The sequence below is a fragment of the Mobula hypostoma genome, chromosome 1, assembly GCF_963921235.1.
Source record: "Mobula hypostoma chromosome 1, sMobHyp1.1, whole genome shotgun sequence".
In the NCBI taxonomy this organism is placed as follows: domain Eukaryota; kingdom Metazoa; phylum Chordata; class Chondrichthyes; order Myliobatiformes; family Myliobatidae; genus Mobula; species Mobula hypostoma.
In genome coordinates this window covers 116307040-116314132 of record NC_086097.1, presented here as the reverse complement: position 1 = coordinate 116314132, position 7093 = coordinate 116307040, and the positions used below count along the sequence as shown (strand labels likewise).

Below are 7093 nucleotides of genomic sequence, written 5' to 3'. Positions count from 1 at the left end.
GTGGCCACTGAATGTATGTTTGTGGTCATCTCCTGCTGTAGCCCATTTACTTCAAGGATAAGCACGTTGTGCTTTCAGAAATGCTCTTCTGCACACCACTGTTATTAGAGTTAGTGTCACTTTCCTGTCAGCTTGAACCAGTCTGGCCATTCTCCTCTGACCTTTCCCATTAACAAGGCATTTTCAGCCACAGAACTGTAGCTCACTGGATTTATTTTTTTGTTTTTTGCACCATTCTCTGTAAACTCTAGAGACTGTTGTGGGTGAAAATCCCAATATATCAGCAGTTTCCGAGCTATTCAAACCATCCAGGCTGGCACCAACAATCATTCCACAGTCAAAGGTATTTATATCACACTTCTTCCCCATTTTGGTCTGAACAACAACTGAGACCCTTGACCATGTCTGTATGCTGTATGCATTGAGTTCCTGTCACATAATTGGCTGATAATTTATTTGCATTAATGAGCACGTATATAGGTATACCTAATAAAGTAGCCATTGAATGTACATTTGCCGATAAGTACCTGCGCAATTTTATGAAATTTTCATGTCTTCACGGATTGTGTGTAGCTTTAAACTCCTGAAACTAGATGCACCGTGTGGCGACCTTCCAAACAGGATTGAGACTAAAATCAGCTTACAGTGACAGAGCTACAACTGCAGGCTTTCTGAAGTTTCTTGCATAGATTGTTAACCTGAAAAATTGATGTGTGATGTAAAATTAGTTTGTGTTGCAATAGAGTGGTACACCAGAAAATAAAAGATCAGATACATCAGTCAAAGAGAGGGAAATGCATGAGATTCATAAGGTGGGGTATTAAATACACTGATATGGTTTGATACCTGGAAAAATCTTCATATTTTTCAAACCACGAAAGTAAGACAACATTCTTGCTCCAAATAGTTTGAGCATTCTGACTCACAATATCTGTCACACAATAATAAATGAATGTGAATATTGAATGGATCCACAGGAATGGCAACCATTGAAAAAGCTCTTCCATTTCATACTGTGACTTTAAAGGTGAAAAATATTATTACAGGAAGTGGCAGATATTGAGTCAGAAATGGAAGCCGAATTAAGCAAATACAACATGAGCATGAAGTGACATTGTATTTTGCACTATTTTCTTATGGTAAATTAAGGTTTTGTGTTCTTATGTGAATCATGCTATGATCAAATTAGTTAGTTGGTATTTTTGGACACTTTGTGATATTCTTCAATGTTGATTTACCAGTTGACTTAATTTTTCTATTATAGAAAATATTATCTTTCCAGCTGTATGTATAAGTACAATCAAAAGGGTGTTTTCATCCTTGCTGCCTATGGCCTGTTAGATGTCTGGGGTTGTTTCGATGCATGTTGTGTAAAAATGAATTGAGTCCTAATGATCGAATACCAATCAATATCAACATCTAAATGTTTCTGCCTCATGTGCAGCACCTCCACAAAGTCCTTCTGAAAATCCAAGTAAATAACATCATGGAGCCATCCCTCAACATCCTCACCAAAAGGGTATACTTTGGGTACTGACACAAATATTGAATATTCAAAGTTGGGATGTGCTACCATTTTAAGTATGCAATTCTCTAAGTTTACCTGACAATATTCAAAGTTTTAAAGTACTTTATTTTAACAATTCAGACTAGTTAATCATTTATTGTTAGCTTTGTGTTAACAAAGCAGAAAGGTTTCCTGTGTGAATAAAGACTCCAACAATACTCCAAATGTGGACTAACTAATGCTTTATAAAGCTACAGCATTACATCCTTGTTCTTATATCCTAGTCCCCTTAAAATGAATGCTAACATTGCATTTGCCTTCCTCACTACCAACTCCAGCTTTAAGTTAGCCTTTGGAAATCCTGCACATGGACCCCCTAGTCTTTTTGAACCACTGATTTCTGAATATGCTCTGGGGTGTTGTCCAACTGATCCAGGTGACTTATCTACCTTCAGACATTACAGCTTCACAAGCATCTTCTCTTCAGTAATCACAACCACTTTCAATCCTGCCCCTTGATACTCTTGAATTTCTGGCATACTGATGGTGTTTCCCACAGTTAATGAGTTTGTCCACCATTTCTTGGTCCCCCATTACTATCTCCCCCATGTCATTTTGCAGTGGCCTGATATCCATTCTTGTCTCTCTTTTACTCTTTATAAATATATGAACAAGCTTTTAGTAACCTCTTATATATTAGCTAGCGTACCTACATATTTCATGTTTTAACTCCTATTGCTTTTTTTAGTTGCCTTCGTATTTTAAAAGCTTCCCAGTACTCTAGTTCCCCATTCTTTTTTGTGACTCTGTATTCATTCTCTTTTGATTTTATGCTGTCTTTGACTTCCCTTATTAGCTACAGTTGTGTTATCCTCCCTCTAGAATACTACTTCATTTTTGAAATGAATCTATTCTGCTCCTTCTGAATTACTCCCTGAAACTCCAGCCTTTGCTGTTTTGCCAGGTTCCCTGCTAGTGTCCCCTTCTAATCAACTTTGGCCAGCTGCTTTCTCATGCGTCTGTTTTGTTTTCCGTACCTTCGAGACTGATCTCATTTATGCTAGTTTTAAATTGACTTTCTTCTCTATGTCTGCAGACATTCTGCATTAAGCCTGAGAAATTTGTGATACATACCTTGTACGAATATGTCATGATCAGAGCAAGCTTCATTTGTTCAGAATCCTGTTCCTCAAAGTAATATATTTTCTCCCTCAGGGGCACAACAGTTTGATGCAATTATGAAGAAGGCAGGCCAACAGCTATATCTCATTAAAGGTTTGAGGTGATTTGGCAAATACCTACAGATGTACCATGGACAGCATTCTAACTGTTAACCATCACAGTCTGGTGTGGAGGGGTGCCTGTACAGGATTGGAAGAAGCTGCAGGTGGTTATAGACTCAACTATCGATATCATGCCTCCCAAGCATTGTAGATATTTTCAAAAGGTGGTGCCTCAAAAAGTCAGTATCCATCATTAAGGACCACCTACCACTCAAAAGATGCCTTCCTTTTATTACTACCATGAGGGAGGAGGTACAGGAACTGGAAGACACACACTCAATGTTCTTACTGTTTGCCATCACATTTCTGAATGGGCAATGAGCCCATGAACACTTCTTTAATACTTTTGTTCTCTTTTTGCACTACATATGTAATATTATACATTACATACAAATATTATATGTGTGTGTATCTATACATATATGCTCACTGAATGTTTAGTCATTAGCAACAGGTCTGTCTTGAATTTACCAGCCCTGTCTCAAGTTCTCCTGCACTTTCTGGGCCTTTGTGTGCCAGGCTTAGGGAGGGAGGTACTGACATGAGCCTTGAGGGTCCGTACAGCTGTATGTGTTCATTGTTGTCTTATCTGGAGCCTTTAAACCCTTGTACTTTCAGCTTAACATTGTCAAGTTGATTTTTTTTCACTGTAAATAAATTTCTTTATTTAACAGATATGGTAGAAATTTGACATCTGTGGCACACCTCAGTTCGTACACCTAATCATTCTGTTGGTTTCGCCTTCTCTGTTGCGAGCATCACCACCCTCAACGTAGTGTGTTGTCTTTTTGTTCATGCCACCACGTGATGAGGACAATTTGAAGAGCCACAAGAAATTGTTGGCCATCTTGAAATTCTTCCCTACTGAATCAGATCATCAATGCAAATGATGCCACACCTTCCAAGCTGTTTTTCGATCAAGGAATTGTCAGTGAGCGCAATGCGCTGATGTCGGATCATGCCGAAGTCACATTTGTAAATCAATTCATGGACAGACTTAAGATTTGGATAGCCCCATGCAATGTATGGCTGTGCAATACGGAGCATATTGATTGAAGCCTTATTCAGTTTCACAAATTCTCCGCTGAAGATCTGACGCAGTCGTAGGAGCTGAAGCACCTTGCGAACTTTAGGGCTAACACCACTGATGCCTCTAATACAGATCACAAATGCTAGCTTGGGTTCCCCTTCATGTTAGAACTCCAACAATTCTTGACCTGGCATTGTGCCTTGCACATAACCCAGCTCATGGATACCATGAAAAATATACTGAGGAAATATGAAACAACTAAACAGAAGTCCTTGTCTTTGAAGATGAAACGAAAGTGATGGGTTAAAGGTGGAAAATTCCTTCGGTTTTCTACCATCCTCCACAATGTTCCATCCACAACCACAAGGAAGTCAAAGTAATTAGAAAGTATAGAGTGGCTGGAATGAAGGAGCTATAAATGTCCCAGTGCATGATCCAAGTGTCCGGCTCTGTAACTGAGATGTATGATACTCTTGTGAGAAGCTCTTTGGAATCAGATGATTTCAGACTAGTGTGGAATAGCTAGTAAAATAGTCCATGAAATAGTCTTATTAGGCAATTCATAGCAGGAGAAGCTAATAATTTTAAGAAAAGTACTCATCATTTCTTAACCAGGTAAGGCATAATGAGTAAAAACCTGGAATGAAACAGTTTTTCACCATTTTTATCTTCTCAGCCTAATACTAGATTTAATCTATATCAGGCCAGGATTAATGCTGATTTCCAGATTTGTATCTATACCATGTCAGAACAAGAATTGATTTCCAGATTTTGTCCAATACCAGGTCTGGATCAGCATCTAAAACCAGATTTGTCTGCAGTTTCCTAACGAAGTTTGCCCTAAAATACTCCTAAGTCATCGCTCAAAAAAACTCACCTTTGAACATTTGATCAAATCAGTCCCAGCCCCTATTCTCTGTCCAATTTCTTGAATGTACATCTTTGACCTGGCTATTTGTTGTGAAGACCATAAATCTGGTAAATAAGTTAATTTGTCGATTGTGATCTTTATCACAACAAAATTTTGATGGAGGAAGGCTCCGAGTTTCTAGAGATTCTGAAAACTTGGTGAAGAGATTTACTTTCATGATGAATCTGTCGTTAACATTTTCAAAGACTTTTGTGGATAAATCAAGACATGATGGAACCATATTGTTGTTTAGGTATTGCCTTTCAAAGAGTGAGCCTGCAGAAAGCATTTAGCCGAGATCACGCCTTTGGCCCTATCCTTTGACCCTGTGCGGGTCAGCTGATAGGGATATCTGCAGACATTTTCATCCACTCACTGCTTCAATTTGAAGTTTTCACCTGTTTAAAAAGACCACTATCATTCTGGTACCTATGAAAAGCAAGGTAATGTGCATTAATGAATATGCCTGGTAACTCTGAAACACCATGGTCATAAAATGGTTTTAGAGGCTGGATAAGGCATTTTTGAAAGCTCGTCTCCCAGACAAACTCAACCCACTGCTCTTTGCCTACTCCATGGCCCTATACTCATCTCTGCAGCATCTGGACACCTACATTAGAATATGCTTTATTGAATACAGCTCCACCTTCAAAATTATAATTCCAAGCAAGTTCCTTACTAAACTCCGGGACCTGGGATTCAACACTTCCCTCTGCAATTTTGCATTTTCCACTTCCTGGTCCACAGACCACAATCAGTAAGGGAAGGCACCTCCACCTATTCTCAGAACTAGTACTCCACAAGATTGCTTCCTCACCCCCTGCTCTGCTCCCTGTACACTGGTGACTGTCTGGCCAGATCTGCTCTAACTCCATCTACAAGTTTGCTGATGATACTGGCGTAGTGAGCTATATCTCAAATAACTATGTGTCAGAGTACAGAAAGAGAGAATCTAGTAACATGGTGACATGACAACAAAATCATCAAAACAGAAGAGCTGATGATTGACTTCTGAAAGGAGGACAGCGCACAATCTGCTGTTTGCATTAATGGTGTAAGATTGAGAGTGTTAAAAACTTCAGGTTCCAGGGAGTGAATCAATTACCAACAGCCTGTTCTGGTCCAGCCATGTAGACCATCACCGTGAAAGCTCACCAGTGTCTTTACTTGCTTTAGTAAATGAAATTTGCCATCTCCCATTGTCCTTGACCAATTTTTATCGATACACCCTAGAAAGTATCCTATCAGAAACAAGAGAAAATCTGCAGATGCTGGAAATCCAAGCACCACACACAAAATGCTGGAAGAACTCAGCAAAGCAGGCAGCATCTATGGAAAAAAAATACTGTCAACATTTCGGGCCGAGATCCTTCATCCTGCCTTTAGCATTTCGTGTGTGTTGCTAGAAGGTATCCTGTTCGGAGGCATCACAGCTTAGTCTGGTAACTGCTGCTCTCGTGACTGCAAGGAACTGCAAAAAGTAGTGGGTACAGCTCAGAACATCATGGAATCCATCCTCCTCTCTATGCACTCTGTCTATGCTTCTTGTTGCCTCTGTAAAGTAGCCAGGATAATCACAGACCCCATCCCACCCTAGACATCCTCTCCACTCCCCTCTCCCATTGTGTAGAAGTTACCAAAGTCTCAGCACACATATATCAGGGTCAAGGACAGCTTCTGTTCTGCTGTTATAAGACTATTGAATGGTTCCCTAGTATGACAAGATGGATTCTTGAACTCATAGTCTACCTCATTACGATATTGCACTGCATTTTTTCCAATCTCTTGCATTTTATTCTGCATTCTATTATTGATTTACTTTGTTCTACCTTAATGCACTGCATAAGGATTTGATCTGTACGAACACTATGCAAGACAGGCTTTTCACTGTATCTCAGTGCATGTGACAATAATAAACCAATTCTGATTTCAATTTATTGTAAATCTTGTGCTGAACTCCGGATTATCATTGAAGATGGTTAAAAAACACATTTATCTCTCTGTGTTCTGATCGCTCTGTTTTCTTGGGTTCATGAAATGTCCATTTTAGAACATAGAAGAGTACAGCACGGGCACAGGCTATTCAGCCCTCAATGTTGTGCCAAACCAGCTGAAAAGTAAATCAAATTGCCCAAACACTAATCCCTCCTACCTACACCATGTCCATATCCCTCCATCCTCCTTACATCTATATGCCTATCCAAATGTCTCTTAAAAGCCTCTAATGTATTTGCCTATCCCACAATACCAGGCAATGCATTCAAGGCATCCACCACTCTCTGAGTAAAAAACTTACTCCTCACATCCCAATTGAACCTACTCCCTCTCACCTTAAATGTATTAATACCCTCTGGTATTAGATG

At 39.4% G+C, this 7093-nt stretch overlaps 1 pseudogene; it reads right to left on the bottom strand.

The window, feature by feature from the left end:
- Positions 1-3496: 3496 nt before the first annotated feature.
- LOC134343127 (large ribosomal subunit protein uL30-like) lies at positions 3497-5869 on the bottom strand (annotated as a pseudogene).
- Positions 5870-7093: the final 1224 nt, after the last annotated feature.